The sequence below is a fragment of the Caretta caretta genome, chromosome 1, assembly GCF_965140235.1.
Source record: "Caretta caretta isolate rCarCar2 chromosome 1, rCarCar1.hap1, whole genome shotgun sequence".
Taxonomy (NCBI): Eukaryota; Metazoa; Chordata; order Testudines; family Cheloniidae; genus Caretta; species Caretta caretta.
In genome coordinates this window covers 150133698-150151464 of record NC_134206.1, presented here as the reverse complement: position 1 = coordinate 150151464, position 17767 = coordinate 150133698, and the positions used below count along the sequence as shown (strand labels likewise).

The 17767-nt window shown below is 39.7% G+C and overlaps 1 protein-coding gene across 11 annotated transcripts in view; it reads left to right on the top strand.

The window, feature by feature from the left end:
- Positions 1-17767, top strand: part of DMD (dystrophin) — a 2122534-nt gene that overhangs the window by 525087 nt on the left and 1579680 nt on the right. The gene's annotated exons all lie outside the window — the stretch shown is intronic.

The following is a 17767-nucleotide window of genomic DNA, read 5'->3' as shown; positions in this document are numbered from 1 at the left end:
TACATTTAAAACATCGTCCAGCTGACGGGTCACTGGGGCGAGGAGGGTTGCTGGAGAACGGGGTGGTGGGACGATAAGGGGTCTGGAGGGTTCTTTGGGAGGTAGGTGGGGCTTTGGGCGGCCCCCGGTAATAGGGTGTGGTCTGGGGTGGTCCCTTCTGGTCTCCACTCCAACTGCGACCAGTTTTCTTCTTCTCTGCCACCTCCTCCACATGCTTCCTCTCTTTTTCCTTCTCCTCCTCCACATGCTTCCTCTCTTTTTCCTTCTCCTCCTCCACATGCTTCCTTGCCTCCATTTCCCTCTTGTGGGCAGCCTCCTGTACCTCCTTCTCCAGCCGCATGAGTTCTATCTGTCTTTCATGTTCCCTTTGTCTTTCCTCAGCCTGAAATTTGGCTAATTCCAGCTGTAGTTGAGCTGAGGATTTGGTCATTCTAACCTCTCTGTTTTTAACTAACTTTACACCTGAGGTTTAGAAATAAACAAACAAAACTTGGCTGTAAAATTTTGCTGTGCTGCAATAGAATACCTATTCTCTGATAGTGATTGTCAGCCTACAGAAAAAGACAATTCCCTTGTCTCTGCTCTGGGCCCAAATTAAAGCAAAAAACCTCCAACTACTTGGAAACCTGCTTACCCAGCCCAAAGAAAAAGCAAATGGGTAGAACACACACCCCCTATTTACTTTTAGGAAGAAAAGAAAAAAAAACCAATGGGTTGGAAGACTGTGAATTTCCCTGCAGGAGTTAAGTACCCTGCCTCCAGGCAAAGAAAACCTGCAATTCACAAGATAATCCCCTTTTGTCTCTGCTTGGCCACAGAGCAGAGAGAAACCAAGCTGCTTTCAGTTTCAAAGCTGCTTTCTGGACTTCCTAAAAATTCCTTTTTAAAATCTGTATTTCTAGTTCAAAAAATCTCAACTGGATCTCAAAATGATTTCAGGTTAATCCCACCACTGTGCCACCATGTCAAGGTTCCTCCCCCACTCTGAACTCTAGGGTACAGATGTGGGGACCTGCATGAAAAAACCCCTAAGCTTATCTTTACCAGCTTAGGTCAAAACTTCCCCAAGGTACAAAATATTACACCCGTTATCCTTGGAATGGCCGCTACCACCACCAAACAATTACTGGTTACTGGGGAAGAGCTGTTTGGACGCGTCTGTCCCCCCAAAATACTTCCCAAAACCTTGCACCCCACTTCCTGGACAAGGTTTGGTAAAAAGCCTCACCAATTTGCCTAGGTGACTACAGACCCAGACCCTTGGATCTTAAGAACAATGAACAATCCTCCCAACACTTGCACCCCCCCCTTTCCTGGGAAATGTTGGATAAAAAGCCTCACCAATTTGCATAGGTGACCACAGACCCAAACCCTTGGATCTGAGAACAATGAAAAAGCATTCAGTTTTTACAAGAAGACTTTTAATAAAAAATAGAAGTAAATAGAAATAAAGAAATCCCCCCTGTAAAATCAGGATGGTAGATATCTTACAGGGTAATTAGATTCAAAAACATAGAGAACCCCTCTAGGCAAAACCTTAAGTTACAAAAAAAGTACACAGACAGAAATAGTTATTCTATTCAGCACAATTCTTTTCTCAGCCATTTAAAGAAATCATAATCTAACACATACCTAGCTAGATTACTTACTAAAAGTTCTAAGACTCCATTCCTGTTCTGTCCCTGGCAAGAGCAGCACACAGACAGACACAAACCCTTTGTCCCTCTCCCTCCTCCCAGCTTTTGAAAGTATCTTGTCTCCTCATTGGTCATTTTGGTCAGGTGCCAGCGAGGTTACCTTTAGCTTCTTAACCCTTTACAGGTGAGAGGAGCTTTCCCCTGGCCAGGAGGGATTTCAAAGGGGTTTACCCTTCCCTTTATTTTTATGACACCTCCAAATCCTGTTTTTAGGGCCCTGTAGAGGATTGCTCCCTGGTGCACAGTGTGTTCAGACTGCCTGAATTTTATGTCTGTATAGCCTCTCTCCTCCATCTCCACACAGTGAAGCTGAGATAATTCTTCTGTGTTTAGATATTCGATAGCCACCGGGGAATGAAGAGGATTTGGCTCACTGAAAGTGTAACAAAATTGAGGAAATTATCCAGATATAAAATTAATGTTGGAGGAAGTTAAATGACTGCTTTCCATTGAAAGGAGAAGAGCAAACTTGCCTAGATACCATATGAATCACATATTTGAAACTCAAGTGGGAAAAAGAATGATTCTTTTTCATACTACATGTATACTACTGCATATGCAATAAATTACACATGGCTACTGATGAAAGTACAACAACAGAACACATATTAATAGATTGGCATGTCTTGTCTGTGGCCCTCATAAAGAAGACCTGTGTACAGAGGGAAATATCAACGTGGCTCAAACGTGGGTGCAATGAAGTGGCAATAAGCATTGTTTCTTTAAATAGAACACATTTGTTTCTATCACTGTTGTGTGATTCCTGGCACAGAACCCAAATAAGCCCAGGTGGACAGACTGTGCCATGGATCCATTGTTTTCCTTCTAATTATCCTTGAGTCTAGACCTCACTGAAAAGAGTGATATTGAACACATTTATGGCTTTTAAGTTTTTGCACTCGCTCTTACATATAACCATACTAGTATTTAATTATCAAGGGCCACTCGTACCCCTGCTGAGTACTACTTCCTTACTTCATGGGGAGTCCCATTGCTGTCAGTGTTATCCACTCCTGGAAAGTGTGATATTCAATAAAAGCTAATGATGGCAGAATCTGGCCCCAAATGGTTAACTACAGAAACTGGCTGACTAAAGGAGAATAGACGTATTGTATTAGAAACCTATTATATATAGTTAAACAAAGTGCACTGGCATGCATTCTACACATTTGTCCATCTCTGTGATGCTCCTCAAAAAGAACTTGAATTTATAACTCCTAAAAAGACATGCTGGCATTACAGAGTGAAAACAGACACATTTTAAATGTTAATTCAACTCAGAAAGCTACTCACTGCAAATGATTATTGTATTACAATGGTAATTTAATTAAAAAAGAGAGAGGGAAATCATTACAGATACTGAAAAGGAATCCATCAGTAGAGCATAATTTTCATTCAGACTCACATTAAAGAAGTACTGTAGCCCACAGATGGTAAAATGTATCTTCAAGTTGTCCATCAAACTATGGAAGCACAATCTGATGCTAAAAGCATTTGTTCATTTGGTGACCACAGCTAAAGAAGAATTACAGTTATTGGTGCCAATGAACTCAGCGGCATGATATAAAGGAGGTAAACATATTTAAAAAAACGTTGTGCATTTGATGATATACTACTGCTTTCAGGCACATACTGTCGACTAATTTTATAGATGAGTTACCATACACTAAGCCATTGCTCCCACAAAACACTTAAGAAACCCTTACATTTAAGTGCCTGAGATGTTCTATTAAATTCACTGGATTTAGACCTCAGGGAATTTACAATGAGTTGTGCAACCCTGTTTGTCTGAGAGTCAGAATATAGGCCCTAGCAAAAGTAAAGTGGTGCTATGATCAGATTAGGATTTGGCCAAGTAAGTTAATTTATAGAAGACTGTTCTGTAACTGGCTGGTGAAAAGCCAAATTAGGAAAATACAGACAAATATTATAAGTAAAATAAAGGTGAATAATTGTGCTGTTTCTGAACAACTGAAAACCCAAGTACTTTTTTTTTTTTAACTGTATTGCTTTTAACCCCTGATCTTGCATTGAAAACCATGTGGTAGCACCAATTACTTCATATTGGACAATTTTATTTATTTATTTTGTCAGATGAAATCTTACGACTCCGTTACTCACTTTCTGTATGTCACGCTGGTTAACTCATCCCTGTCAAAAAGTATTTTACAAGAAAATTATCTTGTGTGACTGCATGTTTTCAGATTGAGCAGAAGTATTAACTCGAATAGAGGCTTACAATAGAAAACTATATCTCTATGGATTAAAAAAGTGTCTGACAGTGTAACATTCACTTTGAAGTCACAAGCAGAGAGTACCTGAGTTCATTTTTTCATGGGGGGGCAAGTAATTTTAATACGAGTTTAACAAAAATCATTCAGTGTGCAGCATATTAGTAAATTCTTGTGTTAACAAAAATGGTTGGCCTGATTAATCTCTTTGTTACTTCAGCTTTACATGCTTTAAATTAGTATAAAACTGGCGTAACACAGTGATTAACCAGGTCCAATATTTCTTTAATAGGAAAAATAATTTTCCAACCTGAATTTCAGTGTGCATCTTTTCATTTCCACTGACTTTTATGATTATATTACATGGCAGGTAAATTATATATATATATATATATATATATATATATATATATATATATATATATATCTGTACTGTGTGTACTAGACACTGGGAACTATTTGAAAATGTATTGTGCTATGTTGGTAAAAACAACAACTGAAAATACTGTATAACTTGGAAGTCCATTTAGTTGCCATTTCTTTCCAGAGTGGATCATTCTTCAATACATAAACATCTCAGACTTCCCATTTTAAACATTCAGAATCAAAGTATACCTACTCAACACAGTATACTTATTAATAATTTACTATTATAATTTACTAAATAAATGTTAATAGCTTGTTCTTCTGTCAGCAGTCCTCTTTCATACAGTAGCTGGGCTTTACACTGAGGGTGCTTGACATTGACTTCCATTATGCATCCTCACCCTTCGCTCAGAATATATAATTCATGTAATTGTAGAGCCTACAAGGACGTGGACTATTGTTTACAAATACCCTGGTGCTCCCGCTAAGAGTAGAGAACATCCAAGGGAATGTGACTCACAGTTGTCCTCATAGCTTTTTTTTTGGGATTCAAAGTACTCAATCTGCATTAAAGACTAAACACAATTTAAGAACAATGGTAACATTTGAAAAAAATTTCCTTCATCAGCTGTCCCTGTTCTCGTTCTCCATGCCACTCTTTGATCTGTGATCCTGTTACACACCATCAGGAAGATCAAAGTAACTATAGTTTAATTCAGGGCTATCTAGTATTGAGCAAATATATTTTTATATAAATATCAAATATTATGTTTCTGTCCATACTACAACAGTATTTCTTAGCAAGCAATACAGACTAACACGGCTGCTACTCTGAAACTTAGCAAGCAACGTATCTTATATTTGTTACGTGGAACTAAGTGACATATAATTAGTCCTCTTATAGCATCAATCTAAACAGAACTGGTCACTACGCTTTTGCCCCTAAGAAAAGCTGTCTAATCTTGCCAAAGTGGGGGAGGCATGCTGGCAGGAGTGTGTGTTTTGTGAAGCTTGTCCTGTTTCTGGCCTGTAGAAAATCATAAGGCTTCATTCATTAGGGTAGCCAAACAGAATGGTACCTGTGTTCACCAATATTAATCCCACACAATTTTTAAGGTGAAATTTATGATTATATGCCAATTATTTAACTTATGAAGTAATTTGCCCAAAATATCACACATGGAACTGCACAAACCTTGACAGCTACTCACAGGAGGCCCTCATGCTTGGAAGAGAGGGCATATGCCCCGCACAGTCCCGAAGAACCTAGTTTAGCTCTCAGAAATACAGTTCCCTTCTCTAGTTCTGCTGCTATGGGAGTGGAGGCAGGGGTAGAGTTTATTCCTGAGTATAGATTTTACAAAGAAAGAAACAAAACATGAGACCTACTGAATATTATAAAGTATTACTTGCTATATGGAGGATGTGTAGGTCTTGGAGCTGGGGTGGGGGGAGTCACCAAAGCCAAGGCTTGACTACTTTTTCGCCAGGCCAAGGTGGAGTGGTGCTGAAACCTCAATCACCTGGCAGTGCCACTCACTCATATTTCGAGGGGGGAGTGTGTAGGGGCTCATGGGCCAGTGGAGTCAGCCTGTTGGTGGGGGGTGAGCACCTGAGAGGGGGAGAGGAGGGTCAGGTATTTGCCTCATCCCCAGTCCCGCACATTTTAAAAGGTCCTCCACAGCGCCGATGGAGAATTAATGCTGCCTGACTATACTATCTGGTTACTATCTAGTTTGATCAGATGGAAAGAGAAAGAACAAAATTTTACAATTGTGTTGGTAGTCTGATAAATTCATGCCAAGCTCCCTGATATTATTTCAGATTGGAGTAAATGGAGTTTAACCATAAATGGTTAAAAATCTTGAAAGTGATCTCTCATGTGTTTCTTCTCAGCACATCTCACATTTGCCTCATACATCAACCTGAGGTAACTCTCAAATTTCTAATTTGATAAAACATAGGAAGAAATTTGGATGCATAAAGATATGAGTTCATTTTTTTCATGTTTTCTCAGCAATGTTTCCATTTCTTACACTACTTATCAATAACGTCTATTTATTCCCTTCAAATTAGCAACAGTTTGAATGCCAAAATAAATTCCTATGTATAATATATCTGTACAATTAACAATAGATATAAACAGCTTTCCCTTTAAAGAATGGTGTTAGCATTTAATATTCAGTTTGACATAGGATGCATTGCTCCATTTTCTGGAAGTAACAAAGACTGAACTTTAACACCTTGAAACCTTGATTTATTCCCCTAACAAATCTCAACATTTTCAAAGGTTATTTAAGTGCACTTCTAATTTTCCTGATGTCTTGTTGTGTGCTTTATTAGAAAGCATTTAATGTTGTATCCCCCACAGCAGCACTACAGTATATAAATAGACAGAAAGCTAATTTAAAGAGATTTTACTAATTTAGTACACATTTATGAAATATTTATGGCACAATCTGGTTCACTTATATAGAAATGATCTGGAGAGAAAGCAGTCTGAGGTAATGTGATAAAGCTCATTAATGCTAACGCAAAACTGAGAAGGGATATTAATCAATACTAAGGAGGAGACCAATACAATTGAGAATGATATTTATAGACTGGGAATACTAGCAGATGGGGTCTTGTGTATTTCAAAGCAAGTCCAAGTCAGATAGTGAGGCTAGGCAGAAGAAACAAGGGGCCAAATCCTCCTCTGGGAACTGCTAGTGAAAGGAAGCAAAGGAGAGAATTTTCTGTAAGCTATATTAAAATGCCTGTTAAAGTGTGCAGTCATGACTTTTCAGCAAATGTGAGGTAGGAGGAGCTGGGCAGAACTGCTTTGTGCAGAATCTGTCTCTAGGGAACCTCTATATTTTCCTTTGCCCGATTATTTCTGTCCCTGTCGTTGGATGTGTGTATATTCAGGTGCAGGAAGGGAAACAGTGGCAGCATGGGGAAGAAGCTAATAACAATGGTGGAAAATGGCACTCAAGGCAGATGCACTGGGAACTACAAGTTTGGGGGGAATTTTTCCTGTCAATTATCAGGCTTTGTATGTTTTGCCCTGTTCTCTCCATGTGTTTGCTTAGCCCACCAGCCTGAAATGAAGATCTGGCTGGGTTGCCACAGTCAGCAATGTAGGGAATTAAAATTACTTCCTTCCTCTTGCATGAGTAGTTTCAATTGTAGGTGTACAGTAGTATGAAAGGACAGTATACTGTCATCAGCTTTTAGAATACTCAGGAATTGAATTGTGTAAGGCCTTGAAAGTGAGGACCAGGAGCTTAATTTTAGCACAGAATCCTCAGGGAAGCCAGTGAAAGCATACTAAAATGGGAGAATGGCATGGCTGAGACAGTATGGTTGGAGAGAGAGATGGGTTTTGCCACATCATACTGGATAGACTGGTGTGGAGGGGAGGAGGTGTTTTTAGTTTTTCTCATTTGCTATATTGTCACTGGTTGGTTGTTCTCCTTCATCTCACTCCCCTCCTCTCTCAGCAACCCTTCAGCTCTCCAACCGTACCATGGCTATCTGTTATGTATCCCACCCTTCCCTCTTAATACATATAATAAAAACTAAATATGTTTAAAGGGATAAAAGACCTGAAACTAACAGGATGTCTGCCTGCCATCACGCCGATCACTTTGCGTGTATACTGCATCTATCACTTTCCTCCATCCTTTTGTCCCTTTAGATGATATGCTGTTCAAGGCAGGGTTTGTGTCTCCCTATATTTCTACAAGTCCTAATTCAAAGAGGGCCTTGATTCTCACTGGAGACTTTGAGTGATATCACAATAGAAATAATAAGAAAAAGTACAGAGAGCCAAGAGAAGAAGGCTTCAGTAACCAGAGTGAGAGAAAACGTATTCATGGTCACAGGTTTTAGTGGTAGATTAATAGATTCCAAGGTCAGCATGGACCATTGTCAACATATAATCTGACCTCCTGTAAAATCCAGACCTCAGAACTTCTCCAAAGTAATTGCTAGAGCAGATCGTTCGGAAGAATAGCTAATCTTGATTTAAAATTTCCAGGGATGGAGAATCCACCATGATCCTCGATAAATTGTGCAAATGGTTAATTACTCTTACTATTAAAAATGTGTGCTTTATTTCCAGTCTGAATTTGTCTAGCTTCAGCTGCCAGCCAGGTGGGAAAGGAGGAGAAAAGATGAATGTCAAAGAGGAAATATTGGCAGGATTTGTGTGAGGGACACAGGAGAATGTGGAATTGATTGTGATACTAACCATCTGGCAAAGCTACACCATTGAAGTCATCTTCCTTTCTGACACACTGAGCAAATGAGAGAGAATTAATGCTTTTTCAGCAGCTGTCTTCTCTTTTGTCCTTTTTATGATGTTTCTAATCCTGCTAGTACCAAAAGTTAATCCTTTTAATTTGTGGCTTTAATTTCTAAACAGGTTTTTAAATCAATCTAAATTCCTCCATGTAGATATAATCCATTTGTAAATAACAAATATGTCATCTTTTATATTATGACAAAATTAAGAGTTTGTGCATTGTTAAATGCAGCACATAAAACGTACAACATCACATTTGTATGAAATATTGGTCCATCTAGTCTACCCTACTGCTTCTGTTAATGGTCAACAAAGATTGCAAGGCCCATATTCACAAATATATATACAAGTATAGCTGTTGTGACACTGAGAATTACAGCGCCTAACTTAAGTTTCTAGACAATCAGAGGATCAACACTGCAATCCACAAAGCCTTAGTTAGGCACATAGGCTCCCTATACAATGGGGAGAGCTGGTGCCTTAGAACATGTTTCACAAATCCAGCATGGTAGGCAGGGAGCCACTTCAGCTAGCTAATGGGACATGCTGATGAGAAGAGTGTGTGCTAAGCCCTACCCCTCTCAGAGATAGGTACCAAAAGTCTTCACTGCAGGGAGACACCTATCTGTACTAAGAAGTAATGATCTGAGACAAGATAGGTGCTTCTCTGCCTAACTTGCACATGGGGCCCTATCTGGTAGGCCTGCTCAGAGGCTGCCTACCTCCACTCTGTACATGATGGGGGAGAGAGGAGGAGGACAATTTACCATGTAAACTTTAGTCCAGTAGTTAGAGCACACACTAAGGATGTGGGAGGCCACCAATTCAAAAGCCTCTGCCTGAAAAGAGATTTGGACAGGGATCTTCTGTCAAGTGAGTACCTTAACCTCTGGGGAATAAAGTGATTCTCACTCTGCCCAATTAATATTTAATTATTTTGTTATTTAATTAAAGTGGAACAAACTTCAATAGAAAAGTTTGAGGGGAGCCCCACATCAGAATATCCCATATCCTAGTGGATAGAGCTCTCACCTAAGAAGTGGCAGAGCCCTGATCAAATCCTTTTGCTGCAGGCAGTGGGGGTCTTGAAAAGGTGTTCTCCCACATCCTGGGTGAGTGCTTTAACCACTGGGCTAAAAGCTCATACCTCCCTCCTGCTCTTTTGTGTGGAGTTAGGCAGCCTCTGAGTATGCCTAACATATCAGAACCCACATCAAATTAGGTGGAGGAGCACTAAGTTCCCTGCTCTGGGGCTTAGGTGGGAGATAGGCATCCAGATGCCTAGAGTGAGGCAGCAGTGCACATGTTCAGAGGGAAAACCATAGGCACTTTGGGAACTTTTTTACTACAAAAACTTTGGCACAAGTGAGTTTAGATACCTATGGAACAAGGTTGCAGCTGAGGAAGAATTTTGTGAAATGCCAATTTGCCTAAAAACAAGACTTAGGTGCCTACATCTAGGGGATAGGCACCAAAGTACCCTTGGAATTCCACCCTAAGTTCTTTGGGGCAATAAGCATGTCTTTATGAGTGTTTGTAGAGTGCTTAGAACAATATGGCCTGGTACTGATTGGGGCATCTGGGCACTACTACAATATTAATTAATAATGATGTTTCAGATAGAGGTAAAGAAAACCAAAATGAGTCAGCCAATTGTTCAGTGCTGAAGATGGAGTTTGGCAAATGATTTCCTTTACACCCGAATCAGAAAATTTGATTACAGATAGTGGACCCAACAAACATTATCTTTGGATTCTCTGTGGTTATTTAATAATTAGTGCTACAGTCAATTAGCTGAACTGGGCACAAAGATTATCTACTTTTCTCACGGATGGCCTATACAGTACTTTGACTACTGACGCCCATGCAGAAGTATGCGTAAGCAAGCAGAACCTCAGAGAACAAATTCCATTGCTATAACTGAGTAGATTAGGTTAGAACTGGAGTAGATTAGTCTCTATAACAATGGTGCTCGATAACAAAGATCGAGAGAGCTACTTCGCAAAATGAACAGAAAGCCATGCAATAAGCACAGCATGACATCTTAAAACAATGTTGTGATACAACAACATCATGAAAATATTGCAACACAAAGTCAGGGTATTACTTAGTGGGCCTGATTCTGAGCTCACTTTTGCTTGTTTTACACTAGGATAACTCCATTAAAGTCCTGGTTTACAGTGTGGTGAGAGCACAATCAGGCCCAATAGCTCCCCCCATTCTTCTTCCTCTTTTTGGCTGCTAGGAGGCTCAGAGCAGGATCCCAAATGCTCTGATGTAAATACCCAGCAGATTTTCCACTGTCTCAAATATGTCACGTACAATAATGAGTGCATTTGTGAGTGGTGCTTTAGTCTGAGGTCAGGGAAAGGGTGAGGCACCCCAGTTAGACCCACTGAGTCCATGAGGATCACATGATGTGACCTGAAAATTCACATGATTGCAGGTTTCTTATTACTACCTTGTAGGTGCTGAGTTGTAGAAACCTTTTAACAGGTCTCAGATATACATCAAGACAAACTCTTTTTCTGATAGAAGAAAAGGAGTATTTGTGGCAACTTAGAGACTAACAAATTTATTTGAGCATAAGCTTTCGTGAGCTACAGCTCACTTCATCGGATGCATTCAGTGGAAAATACAGTGGGGAGATTTATATATACAGAGAACATGAAACAATGGGTGTTACCATACACACTGTAAGGAGAGTGATCAGGTAAGGTGAGCTATTACCAGCAGGAGAGCGGGTGGTAGGGGTGGGGGAAACCTTTTGTAGTGATAATCAAGGTGGGCCATTTCCAGCAGTTGATAAGAACATGTGAGGAACAGTTGGGGGGTGGGGGAATAAACATGAGGAAATAGTTTTACTTTGTGTAATGACCCATCCACTCCCAGACTTTATTCAAGCCTAAGTTAATTGTTTGAAAATTAATTCCAATTCAGGAGTCTGTCTTTGGAGTTTGGACAGTTTCTACGTAAAAGAATAAATGGACACAAATCAGACGTCAATAATTATAACATTCAAAAACCAGTCGGAGAACAATTCAATCTCTTTGGTCACTCGATTACAGATCTAAAAGTGGCAATTCTTCAACAAAAAAACTTCAAAAACAGACTCCAATGAGAGACTGCTGAATTGGAATTAATTTGTAATTAACTGGATACAATTAACTTAGGCTTGAATAGAGACTGGGAGTGGATGGGTCATTACACAAAGTAAAACTATTTCCCCATGTTTATTCCCCCCACCCCCCCACTGTCCCTCACACGTTCTGGTCAACTGCTGGAAATGGCCCACCTTGATTATCACTACAAAAAGTTTTTTCCCCCCTGCTCTCCTGCTGGTAATAGCTCACCTTACCTGATCACTCTCCTTACAGTGTGTATGGTAACACCCATTGTTTCATGTTCTCTGTGTATATAAATCTCCCCACTGTATTTTCCACTGAATGGATCTGATGAAGTGAGCTGTAGCTCACGAAAGCTTATGCGCAAATAAATTGGTTAGTCTCTAAGGTGCCACAAGTACTCCTTTTCTGTTTGCGAATCAGACTAACATGGCTGCTACTCTGAAACCTGTCTTTTTCTGATGAATACTATTGATGTACAGCCTATGTCCTCGATCTCACAAACACACATAAACATGTGTAACTTTACATGAGTGCAGTGGGACTACATGTACATAAAGTAAGCACTAAGTAATGTAAATTTTTGAATGATTGAGGCTAGAGTCATTTGTGCAGTTTAACTGTCTGTAGTGTGAAAAGTAAAGCAATACATCCACAAATGGTGCAGTATTGAACATGGTAGATCGCAAGTATTTGACCTCAGAAACTCATTGTCTTCTTCTAATCGACTGCAAATCTAATCTAGGGCAAAAGTATGTTTTCAGTTGATAGGCACAAACCTCTTATAATAGAAAATAGAGCAAAACACAAGTTGATTTTAAGGATGACCCTAAATTATCATATCACACTGATTCTAGCTGAAATTATAATTAAAATAGGGTTTCATATATAATTAGTATATTATTATAACAAAATCTTCTTAAATGAAAAAAAATTACTTCACTAATGTTGTAAATGCCAACATTCTTTGTAGTCAGATCACATAGAATGCATTCTAGATTTGCAAATACATTCTAACCGGATAAATTCACCTTCTGATTGACAAGAAGCAAGGGTGTTTTTTAACATTTAGTTGTCTCAGGAACTTTATTCATATGAATCTGGAAGATTCTTTGTAGTGTTTGAGCTCTTACTTTCTGTGATTTAGATGTCAAAGTATTTTTAGACTGGGTCCATAAGGCATTCATTATTTTGTAATTATAATCTTGTTGATTGACAGCAAATGTTGTCCTTAATGAAAACAGTGTCTCAGTGAAGTGATCCTAGTTTAGTCCTGAAGATTGACTGCTTAGATCTATACTCCCATGAGGGGAAAAGGAAGTTCAAATAGCTTTTAAATACTTTAGCATACAGTAGCTTTAAAAAAAATGCCAAAAGGTGTTTTGTCCTGAGACCTTTCAGTTTTTCTTCATTTTTGAGACTGTATGCCTGCTAAATTGTAATGATAAATTAAAAATCAACACTTTTCAAAAATTATCAATATAATATTTTGAGATGATAAATGTATAATTCAAAAAGAAATAGGAATAAGAAATTTGAATTCCCGTTTGATATATGATCTTATATAGAACACTATGTCCCACTGCAAATAGAGAAGGTCAACATTGCTTTCATCAGATTAAAATAGAGGAGGAAGAATATGAAAATTCAGTTAGAAATGCAGCAAACAGAGCAGTAAACAGGGGAGTTTGAGTGGGAGTTTGGGGGTGGTGTTCTGGTTTTGTTTTGGGATTTGTTTGGGTCTTTGGTGGGGTTTTTTTGTTTGGTTATTTTGTTTCCACCCCCATTGTCAGGAATTTAGGCAGGAAGGCAGGTACAGAGGCAACAGTGGTAGTGACCGAAGCCATGGAAGAGACAATGAAGATGACGACATGTGGAAGGTGTGGTTGTACGTGATCCTCGAGCAGGAACCTGAAAAGAGTTTTGTTTGTATGAAGTGCTGCCTGATAGAGTTGCTGGAAGAGAAGATCTCAGGCTTGGAGTTGCAGGTGGACGCTGTGGTTGAGTTTTGAAGGGGGTTTGAGCTGATGATAGAAGAAAGGCAAGACGACGCTGAAGGGAAAAGTCAAGACTTGCAGATGCAAGCTGGACTGAAGAATTGGGAGGGAAGACTGCTGGGAGAGGAAAATGATCAGTGGAAGCATGTGACTACAAGAAGCAGAGGAAAAGACCGGCTTGTGAAGGAGAAATAAAGCTCATGAACAGGTTTGTTAAGTTGGAAAGTGAAGAAGTGGCACAGCAGGCTGCAACTGAAGGAGGGAGGGAAAGGAAGAAGAGAAGAGTGGCGAGTCCTGTAAGAAGATGGGAAGAGCCAGTGGAGGTACCCAGAGTTCAGAGCCCCAGAAGGATACAGGATGGCTCACAGAAGATTGCAAGGGAGAATAAAAGACAAGAGGACTCACAACCAGAAAGAACAAGAGGAAGGCCAGAGAATCACACCATCACTAGGAAAAGTGATTGGGAACTCCCTACGTGATTGGTGACTCCCTACTTAGAAGAACAGATAGGCCTGTTACTAGAACTGATTCAGAGAACAGAAGGGTATGCTGTCTTCCAGGAGCTAAGGCATGGGATGTGGACCTCAGGCTTAAGAGAACCCTAATGGGAGCAGGAAAAAATCCACTGATTGTCCTTCATGTGGGAACAAATGATATAGCTGGATTCTCGCTGGAATGTATAAAGGGAGACTATGCTAGGCTAGGGAAGACACTTAAGGAAATGGAGGCTCAGATGCCCTTCAGTGGGATTCTGTCTATCTCCAGAGGAGAACAAAAGGAAGATGAGATTATGATCAACAGATGTCTCAGGCAGTGGTGCTATAAGGAAAGCTATGGGATGTTTGACCAGTGGGAGGCATTCATGTACAGAGGACAGTTCTCATGGGATGGACTCCACCTATGAAGGGAGAGAAATAGACTTGTGGGATGGAGATTGGCACATTTCATGAAAAGAGCTTTAAACTACAATCTCAGGGGAGACCATTGGGAGATGCTCATGTAATCTACATGCTTGATTTTAACATCAAAAGGGAGGAAAATCAAGGAAGAATGGATACAGCCGTGGAGAAAGGATTAGCAGTGGGTAGGAGAATGGACATTAAGAGGAAGGATGGTGCTGATACCAGTCAGATAGGCCATACTAGCAGTAGAATGACTGTACCCAACTGGACGAGGAGTGTGGGTAAAGCCAAGCAGCAACAATTAAGATGTTTGTACACCAGTGCAGCCCAGGTAACAAAATCGAGGAACTAGTGCAGGAAGTGAAACCAGATATTATAGGGACAACTGAAACAGGGTTGAATACTTGTCATGACAGGAGTACAGGTATTGAAGGGTATGTGCTCTTCGGGAAAGACAGAAATACAGGCAACGTTGGTGGAGTAGCACTGTATATTAATGATGAGATAGACAGTAAATAAATTATAAGTGTTGGAATGGATAAGACAGAGTATTTTGGGCCAAAATCACTTTGGGGAAGAAAGCTACTAGAGGTTCCCTTGATATAGTGCTTGAGGTGTGATACAAACCAGCAGGATCCAATTTGGATATGGATAGAGACCTCTTTAATGTTTTTAATTAAATAAAGACTACTGAGAATTGTGTGATTATGGGAGACTTTAACTTCCCAGATATAGACTGGAGAACAAGCACTACTAATAATAGTAGGGCCCAGCTTTTCCTGGATGTGATAGCTGACAGATTTCTTCAACAAATAGTTGCTGAACCAACAAGAGGTGATGCCATTATAGATTTGGTATTGAGTAGTAAGGACCTCATAAAAGAACTGGTTGTAGAGGACAAACTTGGTTTCAGTGATCATGAGTTAATTCAGTTTAAACTAAATGGAAGGATAAACAAAAATAGATCTGCAACAAGGGTCTTTGATTTCAAAAGAGCTAACTTTAAAAAAAATAAGGGAATTAGTTAGGGAAGTGGACAGGATGGAAGAGTTCACGAATCTGAATGTGGAGGAGGCTTGGACTTAATTTAAGTCAAAGTTGCAGAAGCTATCTGAAACCTGCATATCAAATAAGAGGAAAAAGTTTGTAGGGAAGGGTTGCAGACCAAGCTGGATAAGCAAGCATCTCAAACAGGTGATTATGAAAAAGCAGAAACCCTACAAGGAATGGAAGATGGGAGGGATCAGCAAGGAAAGCTACCTCCTGGAGGTCAGAAAGTGTAGTGATAAAGTGAACACTGCCAAAAGCCAAGCAGAGTTGGAATTAAAGGGAATTAAAACCAATAGTAAAAGATAATATAGCCATATAAATATAAAGAAGACCAGGAAAGAAAAAGGAGGACCGCTAAGCACTGAGGATGGGGTGGAGAATAAGTATTATTTAGGTATGGCCCAACACCTAAACAAATATTAATGGCAACAAGGATATGTAGGTAGAAATTACTGCATCCAAGGTAGAAGTCAAATTCAAATACCTTAATGGGACTAAATCGAGGGGCCTAGACAATATCTATCCTAGAATATAAAAGGAATTGGCACATGAAATTGCAATAGCAACGATTTTTAATGAATCTGTAAACTCGGGTCATATCCTATGACTGGAGAATTGCTAATATAGTTCCTATTTTTAAGAAAGGGGAAAAAAAAGTGATCCAGGAAACTACAGGCCTGTTAGTTTGACCTCAATTGAATGCAAGGGCTTGGAACAAATTTTGAAAGAGAAAGTAGTCAAGGACATAGTGATGAATGGTAATTAGGATAAAATACAACATGGTTTTATAAAAGGTAGATCATAGCAGGCCAACCCGATCTCCTTCATTGAGAAGATAACTGATTTTCTAGACAAAGAAAATGCAGTAGATCTAATCTACCTGGATTTCAGTAAGACATTTGATATGGTTCCTCATGGGAAATTATTAGTTAAATTGGAGAAAATGGGGGTTAATATGAGAATTGAAAGGTGAATAAGGAATTGGTTAAAGGGGTGACTACAACGAATCATGCTGAAAGGTGAACAGTCAGGCTGGAGGGAGGTTACCAGTGGAGTTCCACACGGATCAGTCTTGGGACCAATCTTATTTAGCACTTTTATTACTGACCTTGGCAAAAAAGTGAGAGGATTCTAATAAAATTTGCCAATAACACAAAGTTGAGAGATACAGCCAATACAGACGAGGACAGCACTGTCATATGACAAGATCTGGATGACCTTGTAAACTGAAGTAATGGAAATGGGGTGAAATGTAATAGTGCAAAGTGCAATGTCAGGCACTTAGAGACTAACAACAAGAATTTTTGCTATAAACTGGGGATGTATCAGTTGGAAGTGACAGAAGACGAGAAAGACCTCGGAGTATTGGTTGATCACAGGATGACTATGAGCTATTAAAGTGATGCATCTATGAAAAAGGATGCATCAGGTGAGGTATTTTCAAGGAAATCTAAGTACCGTTATACAAGGCACTGGTGAGACCTCACCTGGAATACTGTGTGCAACTCTGGTCTCACATGTTTAAGAAGGATGAATTTAAACTGGCACAGGTGCAGAGAAGGGCTACTAGGATGATCCGAGGAATGGAAAACCTACCTTATGAAAGGAGACTCAAAGAGCTTGTCTTATTTAGCCTAACCAAAAGAAGGCTGAGGGGAGATATGATTGGTCTCTATAAATGCATCAGCAGGATAAACACCAGAGAGGAAGAGGAGTTATTTAAGTTAAGCACCAATGTGGACACAAGAACAAATGGCTATAAACTGGAAATCAGCAAGTTTAGGTTTGAAATTAGATGAAGGTTTCTAACCATCAGAGGAGTGAAGTTTTGGAACAGCCTTCCAAGGAGAGCAGTGGGGGAAAAAAGCATAACTGGCTTCAAGTGTGTGCTTGAAAAGTTTATGGAGGGAATGGTATGATGGGACTGCATATGATGGCATGTGGCCCACTGGCAACTGCCAGTAGCAAAAATCCCCAGCTACAGGAGATGGAACATTAGATGGGGAGGGCTCTGAGTTACTACAGAGAATTCTTCCCCAGGTGTCTGCCTGGTGAGTCTTGCCCACATGCTCAGAGTCAAACAGATCACACTATTTGGGTTTGGGAAC